The sequence below is a fragment of the Chiloscyllium plagiosum genome, chromosome 2 (assembly GCF_004010195.1).
Source record: "Chiloscyllium plagiosum isolate BGI_BamShark_2017 chromosome 2, ASM401019v2, whole genome shotgun sequence".
In the NCBI taxonomy this organism is placed as follows: domain Eukaryota; kingdom Metazoa; phylum Chordata; class Chondrichthyes; order Orectolobiformes; family Hemiscylliidae; genus Chiloscyllium; species Chiloscyllium plagiosum.
This window is the reverse complement of record NC_057711.1, coordinates 33,588,657-33,611,331: the sequence shown is the minus strand read 5'-3', so window position 1 is coordinate 33,611,331 and position 22,675 is coordinate 33,588,657. Positions and strand designations below refer to the sequence as shown.

General features: G+C 40.1%; 1 protein-coding gene across 1 annotated transcript in view; it reads left to right on the top strand.

Moving 5' to 3' along the window:
* Positions 1-22,675, top strand: part of iqgap2 (IQ motif containing GTPase activating protein 2) — a 351,441-nt gene that overhangs the window by 129,316 nt on the left and 199,450 nt on the right. The gene's annotated exons all lie outside the window — the stretch shown is intronic.

The following is a 22,675-nucleotide window of genomic DNA, read 5'->3' as shown; positions in this document are numbered from 1 at the left end:
TCTCATCTGATGTAGCACAACTGGATATAGTTGTCTAGTATGGAGAGTTCTTACTCTGCTCACATTCTGTTGTCTGTGCTCGGTTATATACAGCTCCATGAATTGTAAGATTACAAGATTGCTCTAGGGTCCTGACATTCTTTGATCTGTTGCTTGAGTTCTTTTTAATGCAACATTGTCGAGAAGTGACCTATTTTGCTGCAACGAGAATGTTGTTGTTACAAGACTGTGCCATTTTATCTTTGGGGATTTGGACTGTGACAAGGTCCTGCAGTATTAGATCACTTAGGATTTTGTATTAAAGTTGTCCCATGTGATACTGCTCAGATGAGCGGTCTGTCTGCTCTGGTTAGATGGTTTATCATGATTTAAGTAGTCCAGTTCTATAGGATGTTATATATTTTGCTGTATAATGCTGCTTGATCAATTCTTTAGACTATATTCAGTGCTGTTGGGACTGTTCATTGTTGAGTTAGATCCTCATTTGATTGAATTCATTATTGCTGATCTCTTACAGAAATCAAATTTGCAAATGAACTCTTATGAATTATTATCAACCCGTATCTACAGAGTCTGTTGGGAGTTGATATCTGCTATTGAAGTGTGATCTTGTCAGTGTCTTTTTCTATTTGTTCTTGAATACAGATTTGAAGCTGTTAGCATTCACAGTATTTTGTCTTCATTTAAATGTAATTTGTTTCTTGTTGATATGTTTTTCATGACCTGACCCAACCTGATGCTGTTTACACACAGGAGAGAAATGTGCTCACAGGCATTATATGCGATTTAGTATCCAAATCCAGAAGCTGTTTGGAATCTTAGGAATTGTGCTTTCCATGTCTGGGAATTCATTGATTTATCAAATACATCTGAAAACTTGCATTTTTCTGGTGCAAAGATTAGTATTGGCATATTTTAATCGCATTATCTGATTGTTGACAGCTTCTTCAAGTTGTTAATTTTGTTCTTGATTTGGAACAAAATCTTCATTATTATTTGATTTTGATCTCCTTGTACCACACTTAACGTTTTTGTTATCGTTTCGTGTTCTTAGTTGATGAAAGTTGCTGTTGAATTGTTGTAAAGAATGTTGCGGTACTAAAGCAGCTGTTCAAACCTCTGCTTTTGTAAATGCTGTTTTCAATGTTCAGTCTTCCTTTACTAATATGGTGTTTCCATCGACATAAGACCATTAGACTTAAGAGCAGAAGTAGACCATTTAGCCACTGAGTCTGCTCCACTATTCATTGAGATCATGGCTGGTCTGATAATCCTCAATCCACTTTCCTGCCTTTTCCCCAGACGCCTTCATCCCCTTACTGATTAAAAATCTGTTGAGCTCAGCCTTGAATATACAGCAATTCGGTTCTCCTGCAACCCGATGTTAGAAGAAAATTGTGTAATAGCAGCACCTTTTAAAATATTGGGGCCGGAATTGTATTATAACCAACACACACTTTAAAATTTCTTGCTATCGAAACAGTGTCCCCAGTTCATCAATCATGTTATAGTGAATTTGCATTAATGAAACATGCATTATAGCAGAACAACCTGGATTTAATGTCCTGGCCTCGATGGCCCTCTGGAGTAAAGAATTCTGTAGATTCACTGAGAAGAAAAAAATCCTCTTAGTTTTAAATATGCACCTCCTTACTCTGAGATTATGTCCTAGATTCTCCCATAAGGGGAAACAACCTTACGACATCTACTCTGGGAAGACCTCGAGAAATCTTTTCAATACGGTCACATCTCATCCTTCTCAACTCCGAGTGAGTACAGGTCCAACCCACTGAACCTCTTCTCATGAAACAGTTCTTCCATATCCAGAATCAACCTTGTGAACCTTCTCTGAACTGTCCCCAATGCCAGTATATTTTTCCTTGGATAAGGGGCACAAGAGTTTAACAGTATAATCTGACCCATGCCTTGTATAGTTTTAGCAAAACATCTTTACTGCAAACGCTTTGTGTCATCGTCACAATTTACCTGACAACTATTTTTGTGTCCCCAACTATTTTAGCAAAAATACATTTATCCAAGTAATGAATATATATTATAAATAATTTTGGGCCCAGCAGCAATTCCTGTGGCCCTCCATTAGTTAGACATTGCCTTCCTGAACCCTCCCTTTATCTCATCTCCATGTTCAATGAACTAGCAGGAAGTTATTGAGAAATCAAAAATTCACAATTTAAGAAAGAAAAAGTGGGCGGCATGGTGGCACAGTGGTTAGCACTGCTGCCTCATAGCGCCAGAGACCTGGGTTCAATTCCCGCCTCAGGCGACTGACTGTGTGGAGTTTGCACATTCTCCCCGTGTCTGCGTGGGTTTCCTCCGGGTGCTCCGGTTTCCTCCCACAGTCCAAAAAATGTGCAGGTTAGGTGAATTGGCCATGCTAAATTGCCCGTAGTGTTAGGTAAGGGGTAAATGTAGGGGAATGGGTCTGGGTGGGTGCGCTTCGGCGGGTCAGTGTGGACTTGTTGGGCCGAAGGGCCTGTTTCCACACTGTAAGTAATCTAATCTAATCTAATCCTCTGTCTGTGCTAATACTTTACCTCCCACACCACAGGTTCTAATCTAATTATGTAAACTTTTCAAACCCCTTCTGAAAATTTCAATGCATATTCACTGTTCCATCTTATTATTCCTGTTTATTATAAAATCTATGAATTCTAGTAAATTTGTCTGGCATGATTTCCACTTTGTGAAGCCATGCTGACTCTGCTTGATCATATGTATTTCTAAATGCTATGTTATTGCATCCTTTACACTATAACTCTAACATTTTCCTAATAGCAGATATTTACTGACCTATAAGCACCTGTTTTGTCTCCTCTTTTTAAATAAAGATATTACACTGGCAGTATTTCAATCATGTGGAACTTTTCCAGAATCCACAGATCCTCGTAAGATTACTACCAGTGTATCCACTATCTCTGTCACTACTACAATGCTAGGATACATCTTATCAGGTCCAGGGCCTTTTCAGTCTTTAACTCCATTAGTTTCCCTCGCAAGTTTTCTTCAGGTATTGTATTTATTTCTCTCATTGTTCTATCCCTTGATTATTTGGTCAGTTCAGAATGCTGTTAATGTCTTCTAATATGAAGACTACAAAATATTTATTGAACTCCTTTTCGTTTCCTGGTTCCCCATTAGTCCTTCACTAGCCTCATTCTCTAAAAGGCCTATATCCACTTTGGGTTTCCTCTTCCTTCAATATTTAAAGAAGTTCATGCTGTCCATTTTGACATTATTCGGAAGTCCATCCTGTATTTATCTTTTTTTTTGTTGGTTTTTGAAACTTTTCCAATTCTCTGGCTTACCACTAATCTTTGCCACATTGAATGTTTTTTCTAGCAATCTGATGCTAAGCTTGCCTTTCCTGAATAACAATGTTAGTTACCCCTTTCCCAAGATCCTTCTTCCTCACAGTGAGCTGTGAAGTTTGAAGCTCTCTCTACGGTCCTGGTTATTCAGTTCTCCAGGACACCAGTCTCAGTCCTGTTCAATAGAACAGCTTCCTTCCATTCCAGTACTAGTGCCAGTGCCCCAAGTACTGAAACCTATTCTACCCCCACAAATCTTTGAGCCGCGCAATAAACACCTTGACTTTATTTACTGTACCAGTGCCACAGGCAAACTGGTTCAGTAATCCCAAGATTATTATCTTGGAGGTTTTGTTTCTTAACCGCTCAGGTTTGTTTTTAGCAGAGCCTCCTTTCTAGTCCTGTCCATGATGCTAGCACCAAAGTGAACGGTAACAACTGGATGCCTCCCCCTCCCCACTCCAAGTTCCTTCTTGAACCAAGGAATGCCTCAACCTCCGCACTGGGCAGGCACCACATCCTTCAGGACTCATAAACGTAAAGGAAAATGTTCCTTTTCATGGCTTGCTGCAGGATTTCCAAAGGATCGGTGTGTAGAAGTTTCTCCAAATGGCTTCACTGAATAAAATTCAATCCAAAGATGGTTTCTATGACATCACATTTTTTTTCCACATCCTAGATATTTTTAGACTGAATTCCCCACTACATGATTGGTTTCACACTTTTTCTATTTATGTAATTTATTGAATGAGGGTTGATAAAACTAAGCTGTCAAATTCGGATTTTAATTTATCTTTCAAACTGTTGAAATAATAAATATTTTGCTAATGTCACTGTTAGGACTCTGAATTGCAATAATTTTATTCCAATTTTTATACAGCTTGTACCTTAAGAATTTGCCAGCTCATTTGTCTGTTAGAAATGTTAACTGTGCCCCTCAGCTGAGTTTGTCAGGGAGAACATTTTTTTGCCCCTTCCGTTAAGGGCTCGATTTTCCTCCGGATGTCGGTAATTGATCTTGCTGTCAGTACTTCTCCCCTTGGCTGCTAGTGAAACTTCCTGCTCTCACTGCTTCTTTAGAGGCTTATTTTCCCCTATTACTGACTGTGTAAAAGGCGTTTTGAGACTGCGTTCTGTTCAGAGATGTTTCACCACAGCAGCTGTTCAGCTCTATGGCTTTTCTGACTGCTGTCTGCTCTTAAAGCTGTACCAGTGATTTTTTTTTTGTTTAAATGTATTTTCAGTTTTTTTCAGTTCTCCAGATGAACTGTGGTCCGTTTCTTGATCTTCACTCCAGCTTCCATTTCCTAGGGAGTGTAACACAGCGGTACCACCATCTCTTACTATGTATTTTCGAGATAAGCTGCCAGACCCTTGCCCATTCACTTAACCTATCTATATTCCTCTACCATTCATTTTAGTGTCATTGCAAACTTTGACACACTACACTTGACCCCCAACTCTAAATCATCTATGTAAATCGTTAAGACTTAGGGGGCACCACTAGCTGTTGATCACCAACCTGAAAAACATCCATTTATCCCCACTCTCTGCTTTCTGTTAGTTAACCAATCTTCTATCCATGCGATATCACCTTTATTTTTGCTGCAGCCTTTTGTGTGGCACCTTGTCAAAAGCCTTCTGGAAGTAGAGATACACCACATCCCTGTTGTCCACTGTGCTTGTAATGGCCTCAATGAATTCCAGTAAATTAGTTAAATGTGACCTGCCGTTCATTTATCCATGTGAGTATTTGTATTCTAATCTATTGTTGTGCACTCTGGTAAAGTAGTGCCCAGTCTCTAGTGTTCTGTTTTAACTCAACCACACTGTACTATCTATGCTCTGTGATGTGTGGCTGTGTGACATCATCACAATATTGCTCCAGGTTCCTGAAGCCTTTACACCATAGGTTCTGCCCAGCTTACTTTTCCCTACCACAACTCATCCTGAACTTGTTCTCAAAAATGAAGACCTTCTGGAAATGTATCAGATCTGCTTTATTAAACAGGTTGGCTCTTTGAAGCCTGGTATTTTATCTCCTGCACTGAGTGTCTTGCACTTTTTGCAATCAATCTACCTTTTTGCCTTTTGGTTCAAATCATTGGTTTGTTATGATGATCATTGTGCAGTCTTGACAGTTACAGCTGCAGTATAAGATTGATGACCAAGTTAGGGAAACATAAATGTATTTATAGTGTTGTTGTTATTGCATGAATTGGATAGGGATCACATATATGGGCAATGTTTCCATGTCTGATTGGTGTATACTCTCTGCTGAGGAGAAAGTGAGGTCTGCAGATGCTGGAGATCAGAGCTGGAAATGTGTTGCTGGAAAAGCGCAGCAGGTCAGGCAGCATCCAGGGAACAGGAGAATCGACGTTTCGGGCATAAGCCCTTTTTCTGCTATACTCTCTGCTATCAATATCCACGCACTGAAAGTTATAGGCTGTTCCACTGTCTTTCACTTAACAGTAACCATAGCATCCCTGCCTACTTGTGGGTGACCATACCTGCAAGGGATCAAAAGGGCGGCACGGTGGCACAGTGGTTAGCACTGCTGCCTCACAGCGCCAGAGACCCGGGTTCAATTCCCGCCTCAGGCGACTGACTGTGTGGAGTTTGCACGTTCTCCCCGTGTCTGCGTGGGTTTCCTCCGGGTGCTCCGGTTTCCTCCCACAGTCCAAAGATGTGCAGGGTCAGGTGAATTGGCCATACTAAATTGCCCATAGTGTTAGGTAAGGGGTAAATGTAGGGGTATGGGTGGGTTTCGCTTCGGCGGGTCGGTGTGGACTTGTTGGGCCGAATGGCCTGTTTCCACACTGTAATCTAATCTAATCTAAAAAGGGTTTATTTGGTAAGATGCCAGTCACATGAAGTGAATATATGGATGCAAAGTTCAGGCAGTGGGGAGGGTGCATGAACCTGCACCAGTCTTGTGTACCTGGCACTTCAAACACCACCTGCCCTGCACGTGGCAGAGTTTTCAGACTACTCTCCACCCTCCTCAACTTTCCCTAAACCCCCCAAACCAGAACGGAAGCAAGTGGTGGAAGCTTTTTAGTTTCTAGGAGAAAGTGAGGACTGCAGATGCTGGAGATAGAGTCGAAGTGTGTGGTGCTGGAAAAGCATGACAGGTCAGACAACATCCAAGGAGCAGGAGAGTCATCGTTTTAAGTGTTTGCCCTTCATTAGGAAATGTATGCCACCTTCACCAGTAATTGCAAGGCTCCATGTTCAGCAAACTGACCTGTACATGACAACATGGGCTGTACTGGCTGTTCCTATAACTTTGGAGGCCACAACAGCATTCAAATTTGATATCAACAAACGTTCTAGGGCATTGCAAGGGGCATTCACCAGGTTGGTTTGACAATAATTTATACTTGTGTTCAGCCAAATGCCTGCCCCCTTCCCTTTAACGGGAATGATCTTTATCCACCTCAAGTGAGAGGGATGTATAACATCTGTCCCAGTTGTTATGGATGGACTCGGTCTGTGGCCTTTGCCGTTTCACATGTAAAGCTGAATGTATTCGTCAACCAGGAAGTTACCACTCTACAACTGCGCAGATTGTTTGAGATCACATAAATGCTGTCCTCTATTAACATACCCATTATCCATGCAGCAGCTCAATGCTTTCATTATGCAGCAATCTGCTATCCTTGCATTACTTAACAGCTCCTTGAAAATGAATGAGGTTGCTTTCATCAGTACAAAAACAGTAATGGGGTGATTTAACCGAGGTGTTTGAAATGAAAGGATGGGACAGAGATGAACAGGCTATTCCCAGAATTGGGGCCGGCGAGGGAGAGTATTCTTGAACAGGGTGACATATGTAACAAGAAATGTAGCATATTTTTGTTGGTCTGCAGGAGAAGCTCTCTTTCACTAACAGCATTAATAATTAGAGGCAGAGACCATGCTGCTATTTTAGAATAACTGGGGGTTTGATTAAATGGGGAGCAAAAGATTATTTGAACAGAATGGGGGGGTACCCATGTGATTAGAAATATTACTCATGGAGAATAAGCAGTGACACACTGTGTGAAACAAATTATTTGTTGCATGTTACCCAGAGATTTAATAACCTGCACTGATTTTTAACGAGATACAGCCATGTTGGTGGTGATGACTTTTCAATGAGATGTTAAACTGAGGTCCCAGCAACTCTTTCTTGGATGTAAAAGACCCCTAAGCCACTATATGGAAGACAAGCGGTGGCTATCAACTGCCTCGTAATGTCTTGTGTTTATGAAAAGCACTAGCTAAATGCAAATCTGTCTGTCTCTTTTCTTCTCTTCCCCCCCCACGCCCGCGCGCACACACATGCGCACATTCCCTTCTTACATATAAGCCCCATTCCAGAGACTTGCTGACCTGCACTGAGTCAAAACGTGTGGTTGCTGGTAAAGCTCAGCCGGTCAGGCAGCATCTGCAGAGCAGGAGAGTCAACATTGTGAGCATTAGCTCTTCATCAAGAGCTTATGTTTGAAACATTGACTCTCCTGCTCCTTGGATGCTGCCTGACCGGCTGTGCTTTTCCAGCATTGCACTTTTGACCCTGATCTCCAGCATCAGCAGTCCTCACTTTCTCCACTGCAGAATTGACGGAGCGTTGCACTCTTAAGTGCTGTATTTGGATGAAACTTTAACATAGGTTCCATCTGCTCTGTTACTGGATGTAAAAGATCAAGTGCTGTGGAAGAGCCGCAGGAAAGCTTCCCTAGTGTGTGGGTCACCATTTATCACTGTCCAAAATAAACTACTTGTCATTATTTCATAGCTTTTTTTTATTGGACTTTGGTGTTTTGGATACTACAAACCTACAAAATAACTTGGCTTCAAAAGTGTGGTGTTGAATTGATATGGGCACTTTGCACCAAAATCCTGTATAAATGTAAGTATTACTCCTGTTGCCATAACTGATGCATGGTTTTTCTTTATAGAATGTTACCTGAGAAAAAAGGTATCTGATACTGCCATCAAATCAGAGCATTTTGGCATCAGCATGAAAGCACAGACTGGAAATGTATAACAGAACAGATTTAATTTGTCCTGAATTTGTCTACTTGGTTGTGAGAGTGCAAATTAAAATAAACGAGCATGCACTTGGTTTCAGTCAGTGGCTTCATTTTACTATTGGATGTAAAAATTCTGCACTGTATGATTCTACCAGATTTATGCAAATTTACTGCCATATCACAGTAAATACCTTTTTTATTAAGCTGTTTCAAGTTCATCTAAATGTAGACTGCATCGAGAAGGATTTGATTTGAGTGAATACAACCTTTGCTTGTGTGTCGGAGTGATTACAAAAATTTAATTGCACCCAATGCATTTGTTCTGGATGTAGGTTTGCTCACTGAGCTGGAAGGTTTGTTTTCAGATGTTTTGTCACCATACTAGGTAACGTCAGTGAGCCTTTGGATGAAGCACTGGTTGTATGGCCTGCTTTCTATTTGTGTTTCGGTTTCCTTAGGTTGGTGATGTCATTTCCTGTTCTTTTTCTCAGGGGAAGGTAAATGGGATACAAGTCAATGTGTTTGTTGATAGAGTTGCACTCTAAGTGCTGTTTTTGGATGAAACTTTAACATAGGTCCCATCTGCTCTGTTACTGGATATAAAAGATCAAGTGCTGTTGGAATGCCATGCTTCTAAAAATTCTCATGCGTGTCTCTGTTTGGCTTGTCCTAGGCTGGATGCGTTGTCCCAGTTGAAGTGGTGTCCTTCCTCATCCATATGCAAGGATACTTGTGAGATTGACATGTTTTTTTGTGGCTAGTTGATGTTCATGTATCCTGGTGGCTAGTTTTCTGTCTTTTTGTCCAAAGTAGTGTTTGTTACAGTTCCTGCAAGGTATTTTGTAAATGACATTAGTTTTGCTTGTTGTCTGTATTGGGTCTTTCAAGTTCCTTAGCTGCTGTTTTAGTGTGTTGGTGGGCTACCATGATGCCAAGGAGTCTGCGTAGTCTGGCAGTCATTTCAGAGATGCCTTTGATGTAGGGGAGAGTGGCTAGGGTTTCTGGACGTGTTTTGTCTGATTAGCCACGATGATTCAATGGAAACTCGTCCTAGAGAGGGTGCTCTGAAACTATCTGAATTCTTAATGTCTCTTGGGGAAAGAATACAGCAAAATGTGCTCATAGTAATTCTCAACTGTCATCTGAATCAGCCCAACCAGTCACTCCGTTGTGTCATATCTCTACAGAAAAGTCAAAAGGTATTAAAATTAGATCACCTCGCATTAACTTGGGCACCAGAAACCTCAGTGCATACCCTGAAGGCAGGATGAGGGCGCAGGAGGGGTAGTGATGTGATGGTATACAGTCAGGAAGGATTTGCTCTGGGAGTCAACGGCATTAACTCTGGACTCCATGAAATCTAGTGGCATTAAGTTCAAAAGTGTTAAAGGATTGCCACAACAGCCCTTCTTCATCAATATCCATTGCCAAGGTAGCATCAAGACTAATCCTGCTTGATTAATTCTAAAGACTACAACCGTCTGTTTGGATGTGTGGCCAGTGGTAAAAGAAGCAACAAGTGGGGAAAACCTACTTAACCTCATCCTCCCCTGTCTACCTGCAGCCAATCTATCTGTCCATGGCAGTACAGGTCAGAGTGACAAAGTCTTGCCTTCATATTGTTGATACCCTGATCCACCTTGTGTGAAATGAGATCGATCCAAAACAAATCTAACAGCTCAGCGCTGGCTCGGTATATCCTTACTTTGTCATTAACATCAAGCTGAGGAATGAATTATAGTTCAGTAATGTGTGTCTAAACAAAACAGGCATTCCTAAAAAAAGTGATGACGTTCTATGAAGCCACAGCACAGGACGACATGCAGGACAAATAGCTGAAGCACCATTGTGATCGAACTAAGTAAATCTCCAACTAATGGGGCAGATCAAATTTCTGCAGTTCTGTCATATCCATCACTAACCATAACTGGAGAAGGTGGAGGCTTCACCATATTCCCATTCTCCGTGATGGCACACTCCAGCACATCAGTGCCAAAGCTGAGGGTGAAACAGTGGCAACATCTGTCAGCCAGAAGAGCAGCGTGAATAACCTTTCGCCTTCTCCTGAGGTCCCCAGCATCTCTGATTCCAATCTTTGTCATCAAATTCACTCTGTGATCTCAAGAAAAGACTTTTGGCTCTAGCAATGTCCTGGTGATAGTCCTGAAGATTTGTGTCCAAGAGCTGGCTGTTGGCCTAGCCAAGCTGCTACAGTACACCTACAACATTGGCATCTATGCAGCAATGTGGACATTTGCTAAACTATGACCTTCCAGTAAAGGGACTAGTCCAATCTGCCCAATTACTGTCCTACTTTCAACTCATTGTAGTAAATACAAATGTGCATTGCAGCAATTCTCAAAGGGTTTTTGACATCATCTAAGCCCACATTCTCTACCATCTAAAAGGACAAGGGCAGCAGACATGTGGAACACTTGCAACTTTCCCTCTAAGTCGTGCAAACTTTCCTAACTTGGAACTGCATCATTCTCTTCAGTGTGACTGGATCAAAATTCTGGAACTTCTTTGCTAACATATTCTGGGTGTATTTCTACCAAGTAGACTGTGGTGGCTCAGGAACGTGGCTCAACACTGTCTTAGGGATGTTTATATGTGGGCAAGAAGTGCTGACCTTGCCAGCAATGCCCACATCCCTTGAAAAGAATCAATAAATTATAAAGTGAAGTTAGTAAAAGCAAAATTCTGCAGTTGCTGGAAATCTGAAATGCAAACAGAAAATATTGGAGAAACTCGGCAGATCTGGCAGCATCTGTGGAAATAGAAGCAAAATTAGCATTTCAAGTTCAGTATGACTCCTCTTCAGACAGTAATTAACTGTATTATATAAAACTAAGCTAAAAACTGTACACCGTCAAGGTCAGATATTTTCGGTGAGTGTTTGTGCAACTAATACTACAACGCTTAACCAGAATTGAGAAATTCAAAAGTCAAGATGAAGTATTATTTGCTACTTTTTAATTTTAAACAATTGGTTCAATTGAAATTATGTTATAGGTAAATATTAAGATGTATCCAATTCCTGTTTGTGATTAGGATCTGTGAATTATCAAAGAATCAGACCATTCTAGTCAATAAACTTCAACTGGTCACATTTAAGGTTATGCGGGTTTATAAGAGATCAGGGTCCTGTAAAAATTCCAAAATGCAGCCTTATGGTCTGTTTAATACCAGTTTAATTCAATTAACGATCAGCTATCTAGGACATTAAATCACAGAACAATCATTGTCTTTTTTTGGCTGCAGCATTATATAATGTGTGAAGTACTCAGAGGGGGCTGTAAGTGCATGTTGTAAACAAAATAACTAACTCTCCTATTCTGCTTCATATTTTCACTAACGATGATGGCCAGTAAATGCCACTTGAACTTCAAAAGAACAACTGATCTTTAGTTCAACTCCTTCCAAAGTCTCTGATCTCCTTAGGTATGTGCCTTGGTTCTTCACCCATCTACAAAAAACTAAAAATACAAGAGACTCTACAAACATTGAAGATTACGGAGCTGATAGTAAATTATTGACCTGGTTAGGAAATTGGCTGAATGCTAGAAAATGGAAAATAGGCCCTCTTAATAGGCAGGATGCAATGACTAATGTCCAACAAGGACCTCATAAATTAGTTGCATTAATTAATGCCTGGGACAATGGCATAGCAAGGCATGTATATCCAAATTTGTTAAAGTCACTGCTAGGTGGTTTTGCAAATATGTAAATGTGTAACATTATGAATAGGTATTGAAAATTAACCATAGATTCATTAAATTGCTGCACTGCAGAAGGAGACAACTCCACCCATTGTATTCCTGTTGGATCTCTGGCTCCATTCTAGGCTCTTTACCCAAAACCCTGGAGGTTTGTTTTCCTCAAATGCTTATCTACTTCCTTTATGAAAGCCACAATTGAATCTGCCTCCACCACACACACTCTCAGGCAGTGCATTCCAGACCCTTACCACGTGGTAAATAAAGTCCCATGTTGCCATTGGTTATTTTGTCAAACCCCTTTAAACTGGTGTATTTTAGTTCTTGACATTTCTGCCAATGGAAATAATTTCTCTTTCCTCTTGCAACATCTCACCTGAACTCTTCTTTGTCATATTGCCCCTCATCCTTCACTTCTGCAAGAGGAAAAGTGCCACCTTCTCTAATCCATCCCTGTAAGTAAAGGCTTTGCACCTTCTCTAATGTCTTCTCATTCTTCCTAAAATATGGTGCTATGACTGGGCAAAATATTCCTGTTCAGATCAAAAACCAAATGTTTTAAACAGGGTTAATATACAATTGACTGACTGACTGAAATTATCATTAATTTTTGGGTTTTTATTTAGCCAATGGTGTTAAAATATTTGGAGTTAGGCCTTGATGTCATGGAGTGATGCAAAGGGCTCAAGGGTCTGAATGTTTGCGAAACATGATTCTGTGGATGGGCTACATGAAAAGCTTGGGGAAGGTTAGAAAAAGCCATTCTGACTACTTGATAGTATTGTTGCAGATCTGTGCAAGTGAATCCAAAATGAGATTCATTAAAATCAATAAAGTTTGATTCAAGACTATTCAACAACAAAATACTTTTTATAAAGGAGTTTCACATTCGCTCCACAGAATTTAAAAGTGAAGGGTGAAATACAGTGCCTATTTTTCATCTAAACTGTTTCCCAAGCTAGAACAGTAAATTGATTTTTTTTTTTGGTTGGGGAGGGGGTGGGGGAGGTGGAAGAGAGAATGTTGTTACTCAGATCTAACTGGGCTCAGCACAACAGGGACCAATTTGAAGTTAGCAATTACAAACAGGAACCCTCTCTGTTAGTGGGATTTTTAAGTATTACTCATAGGATGAAAGGAAGAGTTAAAATCCTGTTTTATTCAGTAGGTTGCAGGAAGTAGAGATTCACCTTCGTAGCTTTCTTCTCTCAATCTCAACACTATTTCTGAAACTGCATTCCTGTAATGCAATTTACAAGAAAAAAATCAGGAAGTATATATAACACCTTCAAAGTCCACCAACAATAGATGACTTTCAGGAAATCGCTCCCACAGCACATTTGGAAGCCATATGCCAAGTATTCTAAAGTTACAGAGAAGGGTTAAAAATGCACTTTGAAGTGCTAAAGTCCACATGTGTGCAGCAGCCAAAGTATGTCTTCATGATTAAATATTAACCAGCAAACTAAATGGAGCTGTTTCAGAAGGTGACCTTCTCTATCAATGATAGCAGCACTATATACACAGAACCAAAACAGCAGGTTTAAACTTAAACATCAAGTACCCTCTTAAGTACTATTTTTAATCTAAACCACAAACTATTAGATGGAAAAGTTATGTTTTGTACTATGCATCTTGAACTATATCTTCATAAAATATTACTGCACTTTTTGTGGTTTGATATTAACTGTTCCTTTATACATATTTTTAAACTTGTGTAGCATTTCAGATAAATTTGCATTGTGGCATTTTTCAATAATTGTTATAGTTTGAACAACCTCGCATCATAAATGAGCGACTTTGGCAAGCAGCAAGTTCGTTGTTGGAATTGTATATTCACAAGGGTAAAAATGTGTCTGACATTTTCCTTAATTTCACCATTGTGCACTTGCTAGCCTGTTTTCTGTAACGATTGCTAAGTGCCCAAATTTTGGACCCGTCACTAAGCAGCCTGCAATGTAGTCACCATAGAATAAGAGGTTGCCTTTAACTTTGTTACAGAAATGTAAGCTTGTTTAAATAATGAAGCCCTACTGAATACGTACAAATATAATTAGCATCAGCAGATGACTAAGTAATAGTGGTTTATTTCTTTTTTTCAAAGAAGAGACATACCATTGTCAACTGTACACACCTTAACTTTCCTCTCCTATTAAAGCATTATTTTTAAATTCTGTCTGGTCTAATTCAACTTCAGCTGTAGGAGAGTACAGCCAGTGAGGCCAAAGTTTTGTTTTTGTTTTTAGCCAGAAATGTCTAGTGATTGTTTCCACTTAATAACCTGTATGGGCGCTGAAGGCCTGTAAACCCAACTTAGCTAAGCAGCTTTGGTGCATCTATGACACTGGTGTTTGTCAGAAAAATGTACAGGTATGTTTAATTCACAAAAAATGTAAAATAGCACTACTAGATTCCATTAACAATGTTCACCAATGATACATTGTAATAGAAGGAACCATTTAATACTGTTGTCAAGTAGTACTTGCTCAATAATTACCAGCTCTCAAACATGTAGTTCAGACCTTCCCATAACATTTGCCTCCAGACCTTATCATAATCTATGTTCAGGCATAGATACAAGAACCAAATGATTGTTTGAAGAAAATTGCACACCTGTGTGGACCCAGTCAGCCACTGCAGCATCCTGCAGCTGTTGTTTCGGGTACTTGCAGGAGCATGGCCAGGACTAAAGCAAGGACCTGTAAACCGCATTCATGATTGAATAAACTCTGTCTGCAGCATGTCTGTAAAAATCATGGAAATAATTCTCGTAAGGTTTTATAGTTTTTGGGTTTATACGTTCAATGATATTTGCCAATTCATTTTCCTACAATTGCCTGATAGTTTATGTAGCCTGGAAAATTCGGTCAAAGATGAGTTGAAATGCCATCTCTGTGCATTGAAAGATGCACATACTTACTGCCTTTCAATGACTCCACAGCTTTGGAACATCCTGAACTAGTATGATACAATCACTGTTATGATGTAGAGAGCTGGTGTCAGCAGTTGACAACCTCCGCAGACCCTCACCACCTTCAGATTTGTCTGTGCACATTTGGCTGAGACTGTGTACCTTAAAAACATCCGGAGTGGCCTCTGTTCTATCTGTACATCTGAGAATTGCCATTAATCAAAGTCAGTGATGCATCAAAGTTGTATCCTCTCCAGCAACATGATTTGACTGAAACAGTGGTGTGACACTTATGCAAGCAGGTATATCATTTTAGGTGTCTCTGAGATTAATGTTTATATAGAAATGAAAACCCAAACTTTTTCTCAAGAGGCATTATCTCTCATTTGGTATGGCTGCAAGTTTTGAATCTGGTGCAGAAGGGAAAACTTGATGAATTTCTAGAATTGGTATAGTGCAATTCAAAGCTTGGGCAAATGTTTCCATCATTTAGGAAAGTGTATAATAAAGGCACAGCTGGCTTGAGCCGATGCTGCATTGAATGCTGACTCCTAAATTGCAAATCTCACTTGGCAAATGTGAAAAGCATTTTCTGGATTAGTGGTGCTGGAAGAGCACAGCAGTTCAAGCAGCATCCAAGGCTGCTGCCGGAATTGCTGTGCTTTTCCAGCACCACTAATCCAGAATCTGGTTTCCACCATCTGCAGTCATTGTTTTTATCTCAAATGTGAAAAGCAGCCTGTTCTAATTAAATGCTACTAACTTTGTAATGCCTTTGGAGAGCTCCAGTGGATTTCTTCAGCTGATGATAATATGCAGAAAGGAAGTCTGAACTTTACATCCTGGTGGCTGGAAGGTCTATAGATGCACTGCGCAGAGAACTCAGTCTGTGGTGAATGCTGTTCAAATGTGACCAGCTTTCAACATGCACATTGGCATCGTTAGTCACCTGTATTTATATACAATCAAACAATGGAAATACACATGGGGTCCAAGATCACTTCCGACATGGGTAGCTGTCACAACTGCCAAACATCTCTATTCAAAGATAGTTACATTTTCTGCAGAAGAATTAAACAAATTGCCGAGACTTGAACCCAAATTACCAATGCATTCCTCCATTGAAAAATAGGTATGGAGGCCGATTGAATCCTGTTTTCAAAGGGGATTTGCTAAGCACCAAAATGGAAAGAATTTGCTGCAGAATAAGACTGGGGCAATGGGACTAGCAAAATGGTTCTTGGAGAGCTGTTATGTCGCTCACTGTTATTTTATGGAATATGTATTAAGGCTTGTTTGTCACTGAACTGTGGGATGTGTGCGATGCATCCTGGATAATGACTGCAATTTATGTAATTAATATAATTAACTGGACAACACTCTGGCTTGGGTTGGTAAATGTCAGACAATATGTGCTAAGTACTAATCATCTCCAAATAAAGTCTAACCATCTCCCCTTGACGTGCAATGGTATTACCATCACTCTGTCCCCCTACTATCAATATCTGGGAGTTCACTATTGACTAGGAACAAAGGAACAACTGCCAGAGCAGACCAGAGACTGGCAAGTAACTCCTCTCCTGACTCCCTAAAGTCTTTTCACCTATATTGAAGCATGATGTGATCGAATATGTTTCACTTGCTTGAATGAGTCTGGCTCCAACAACACTCAACTGAATACCATCAGAGACAAAGCAGTGTGCCATTAATTGCCTTCAGTGTTCACTCCCTCCACCAATGCACATGATATAAAAAAATTCACAGCGGCAACACAGCATGCCTCTTTCATTCACACCTTCCAAACTGATAACCTCCATTAATAGAAGGGTGAGGGCTACAGATAATTGAGAGCATCACCAGTATTGCAGTTTCCCCTCCAAGTTGCACACCATCCTGATTTGGAAGTGTATCACTGATTCTTCACTGTCCTGGGTCAAGAACCAAGAAGTCCCTCTCAAACATTATGGTGTTTGTATCCTTCAGCAGATGGACTGCTATGCTCAAGGAGGCAGCTCAGTACCAACTGAACAGTAAATAGGGGTGGGCAACAGATACTGGTCTTGACAGTGATGCCTCCATACCAATAACAAAAAACAAAAATAGACTGTTAATATATACTTGAAAGATTTTTTTGTTTGCTTGAAGCTTTTGACAACTGTTAAGATCAGTGCTGCACAAATCCACAGCTTAAGTTCAGTCTAATGATAACATGAGCTTACTGTACATCAAATGAGCCATTAATCCTTACAACATGTTAAACTTCCTTCAAAACAATTGCCTGTGCCAAAGAGGCAGAGAATTTGTGGAAACATTGCAATGTGATCAGAACATTCAGATGTCATGTTCTGTAACATAAAATCCTATATCTATTGAACAGCACTGGAAGCTACCAATAAAACAAAGTGCAGTTAACGCAGTTAAGTCCACTTTGATGTGAAGTTATGGTACACTCTCAAGCTATGCTTCATAGCTGTTACGGCAGAGCGATTTACTGGTTGGATAAGTTGAACTTTTCAGTCCAGAGAACAGCCGACCTCAGTTGACATGAATGGGTTCACTGCTGTAACACCTTGCGGACTTGTTCACAGAAGCTGGGAGAAAAGAGGCTGAATGCAACTGCTGATTAGGCAGGGCCGGCCACTAATCAGTTAGATTGCTGACTGAGATGATGATCCTGAGCCCAGCCATTCTTTCTTTAATCTATTGTGGTGTAGATAACCAAATTCGTAGTGCAATATAATCACAGATTAACCTAATTGACTGGTTACAACCTTTGCTTCTGTACACTGACACCATCTGGCAGAATTGAAAATTAACAGGCACAATGTTAATTCTGTAAAACAAACTTATTCTGTGCAGCTATCTTTTACATTAGACAGTAGTTTAAATTTGATTGAATTCACAGGGCATAAATTATCTAAGTTATTGTGGCTAACTTGATTTTTCTTATTTCCATCTCAAATTCCTTTTGATATGCTTCTAGCCTTTCCAGTTGTACAGGAGCATGATGATCACTACATAGATGTGCATGGCTGAAGGACTGTCAACTTGTGAATCCTTAAGCTCTTTCTAGTTCAGAGTTCTGCCTCCATGCAGAACTTTAGCTCTGGGGGTCAAGATGCTCAAGTATTAGGTTTGAGGGACAGGATAAATGTTGGATTCTTGGTGCTGTGATTTTAAATGTTGACTCCTCACCATGCTATTTCTTGAAGTGAAACTTAGGACCAAATTAAAATTCTTAAAATGGCAATTTTAAGTTAATAAATTACAAAACTTTGTTATGTCCTACATGTGTTGCCACTGCAGATGCTTATTTGGTACATGATTGATTCATGTTGGTCACTTAAACCATGCACAAGCTGATGATTTCATTTACCTTTCTTTCTTTTGCAAAAATGTATTATTGGAGTGTGTAATGCACAGTTTTAGCTGATTCCCTCAATGTCTAACACTGGCAAGTTCCAACTTCTGTTTCAGATATTATACTAATGATTATTTAATCCTATAAAGAAAATAAATATGGCTAGAAGCAAATTTCCCAGTGGAATACTGATATAGATGTAACACAGTTTACAAAGATATTCAAAAACATCAAAATTAACTTCATTGCAACCCAAGTCCTGCAAAACATTTGTGACATAGATATTTCCAGAGAAATGGAAGGCAGAATCTTCTAATTGAGATTGGAGAACATACATTGGAAATAATGGCTTGCTTTTATTTTCCTCTAGAGCCACATTATTAGAAAAACCCTTTAGTAAACTTTGGACTGTTGTGCATGCAACATATCCTTGTATTCAAATGGAATATTTTTAATGTTGTACAATAAAAACTAAAGGAATAATAGTGTTGGCAGAATGCAATTGTTGGAGCAAAGTGGTTCCGCATCAAACAAATCAGAGTAATGCTCTACTTAGTATTCCTGCCACATCCATTAATGAATTGTGTTGGGCTATGAAACAACTAACCCGGAGGGAGACTCCATTGACATCAGCGCAAAAGAGACTCCATTGACATGCAAGCATGTTTGACCAGAAATGCCAAGTTGGCTTCTGCCTTCTCCAGATATTTCCTGTATCACGTGTTAGCTGCCAATTCAGTGAAGGCAAGGGACAATAAGGCCATGACAGCATCCCAGCAGTAGAAGACTTGTACTTCAGAACTAGCCATGCTCTTAGTCAAATTGTTGTTGAACTGCAAGAACATCATCATTTATCTGAGCATGTGACAAATTGCCCAGATATGACCTATGCATTATAAGCAGGAATAATCCAATCTGACTGATGAGCACCATGTCGGCCTACTGTTGGGATTGTCAGCATAATGGTGGAAGGTGTTATTGACGGTGTCATCAGGTGACATAGAAACTAGAAACAGCAGTAGGCCATTCAGCCCTTTTAATCTGCTCCATCGCTCAATATGATCATGCTGAGTCTCGAACTCAATGCTCTCCAGCTTTCTTCCTATACCCCTTGATGCCTTTAATATCTAAAAATGTATCCATCTTTTTCGTGAGTATATTCAACAATTTGGCCTCCACACTTTTCTGTCGGAGAGAATTCAAAAATTCCCCGCCCTTTGATCAAGAAATATTTCCTCATCTTGGGAATGTCCTAAATGAACTACTCCGTATCTTATTACAGTGGCACCTTGTTCTCGGCTCCACAACCAGTAGAAGCATCCCTGCTTTGTCTAGTCCTGTTAGAATTTTATACATTTCAATCAGATTCCTTTCCACCTTTCTAAACGCTAATGATTACTGACCCAGGAGAAAGTGAGGACTGCAGATGCTGAAGATCAGAGTCAAGTGTAGCACTGGAAAAGCACAGCCAGTCACACAGAATCTGAGGAGCAGGAGAGTTGACATTTCAAGCAGAAGCTCTTCCTGATAAAGAGCTTATGCTCAAAATGTAGACTCTCCTGTTCCTCTGATGCGTTCTGACCAGCTGTGTTTTTCCAGCACCACACGTTTTGACTCTCAATACTGACCCAGTCAAGCCAGTTTCTCCTCATGCGATGGTCCTGCCACCCTCAATCTAGTGCACCTCCACTGCACTCTTTCTGTGTCAAGTGTATCTTTTCATAGAGAGAGACCAAAACTGCACAAGCTTGTCTTGATGTAGTTGTACCAAGGCCCTATATAACTGCAGTAAGACATCCCTGCTGCTGAGCACAAATCCCCTTGCCCCCTTTCTGATTACTGGGGCACCTGCCCATTTGCTTTCATGATGAGGGAAGTGAAGGTATGATAGTTAAGCACACAGATAACAAAGATAGGTAAGAAAGTACGATGTGAAGAGGTCACAAGGAAATTACAGGCGTATATTGATAGGTTGATTGACTAAGCAAAGATTTGGCACATGCAGTATAACATGTAATAATGTGAAGTTATTTAGTTGGCAGGAAAAATAAAGGAAGCAGAGTATTGCTGAAGAATTCTAAGGTTTGGGAGGTCCAGTGAATGAATCACAAAAGATTAGTATCTAGGCTCAGCAGATAATTATGAAGGCTCGTGGAATGCTATACTTTATTCGGAAAAGCATTGAATATAAAAGTATAGTGTTGTGGTTCTGTTCGCAGAGCCGGGAATTTGTGTTGCAGACGTTTCGTCCCCTGTGTAGGTGACATTCTAAGTGCTTGGGAGCCTCTTGTGAAGCGCTACTGTGATGTTTCCTCCGGCATTTATAGTGATATGTATCTGCCGCTTCCGGTTGTCAGCCGGACAACTGGAAGCGGCAGATACAAACCACTATAAATGCCGGAGGAAACATCACAGAAGCACTTCCCAGGAGGCTCCCAAGCACTGAGGATGTCACCTAGACAGGGGACGAAACGTCTGTACCACAAATTCCCAGCTCGGCGAACAGAACCACAACAACGAACACCCGAGCTACAAATCTTCTCCCAAACCATAAAAGTACAGTATTTTGCTTCCGTTATACAGAAGACTGATGAGACCACATCTCAAATGTTCCTTATTTATTTTCTCAATATAAATGCATTGGTTCAGAGGAGGTCTATTCAGTTGCTCTCTGGAATGAGTGGATAGTCTTCTGAGGAACAGTTAGACAGGCTCGGCTGGTTTCCACTAGAATTTGGAACAGTCAAAGGTGACTTGATTGAAGTGTATGAGATCCCGAATAGCATTAATGAAAGGAAACTGGAAATTATATTTGCTTTTCTGGGTGAGTCCCAGAACTAGGAGGCTAATGCTTTTTTAAAAAAAAAGCTTCACGCTTTTAAGACCGAAATTAGATAATTTCTCTTCGACAGTTGTGTGTTTGAAACTCTCTGCTTCAGAAGGCAGTGGAGGCAGGGTCATTGATTTTATTTCAGGCAGAAGTAGATATTTGTACCTGCATATTAGATTTTACATTTTTTGTACTAGAGCTCCTAGATCCTGCTGCATCTCCGAGGTCTACAACCTCTTGCCATTTAGATTCATACTTATTGTTCCTATTGAAACAAATAATTTCACATTTTCCCACCTTGTATTCTGTCGATGTTTTTTTTTTGCACCCATTTCATCCATCACTATCTATCTTTTTGTAGCCTCCTTGACAACTTCCTTTCCAGCTTTCTTTGTGTCTGTAGCAAATTTCGCAACCGTATATAATATCCCTTTATCCAAGTCAGTTATATAAGTTGAGTGGTTGAGGTCTTGATCCTTGTGGATCACCATTCATTATGTCTTGCCAACAGACCTATTTATGCTAACTCCCTGCTTCATGTCACCAAGTCTTCTATCCAAGCTAGTATTTTATCCCCTGCATCGTGAGGTTTTGTTTTCTGCAATAATCTTTGTGGCACTTTATCAAATATCTTCTAGAAATCTAAATTAAGTATATCCAGTAGTTCTGCATTATGCATAGTACTTGTTATTTCCTTACAGAATTCTGATCAGATTAGGGCAGAGAGATGAAAATGGTGTGAATGCAGTGTCAAGTAATAAGTCTCTGTAGGTGACCAAGGGTGTTAGACGATGTGAGTAAAGTGTCAATAGTTGAACAACAGCCAAAGGGATAATCTATAATCTGATTAAATGAGGTTGAGAGATAATTACAAAAAATTAAGAATAAGGTGGTGCTGGAGACAAACCAAATGACTGGAATAACATGGAACAAACAGAGAAGCCGCTGGAAAAGCCCAGCAGGTGCAGCAGTGTCTGTGAAGAAAATCCTGAGGAAGAGTCACCAGACCCAAAATGTTAACTGTGCTGCAGAGCCAGACTGCCAGACCCAGTGCACCCCCTTCAGCAACCCCCACCCTCACTCCTAATTTACAGCCTCAGCAGTTCTTTGGTTTTTCATCCGACTGGAATGACATGATCGATATAAGTTTTGCATGCCAAGGATCTAATCAAAGTAATAAGTAATCCAAACCTGAACAAAATAATTAAGGTAGAGAGATCATAACAATTTATCAAGATTATGGTGTCAAAACAGGATAGTAAGGAAGACCGTAACAATGATTCTGGTGGCATCTGTGAAGAAAAAGAGTTAACGTTTTGGGTCCGGTGATCTTTCCTCTGGTTTTTCTTCACAGATGCTGCCAGACCTGCTGGATTTTTCCAGCAGCTTCTATGTTTGTTCCATGTTATTCCAGTCATTTAGATTGTCTCCAGCACCACCTTACTTTTAATTCTTTGTAATTGTCTCACTGCCTCATTTAATCAGATTATAGGTCATCCCT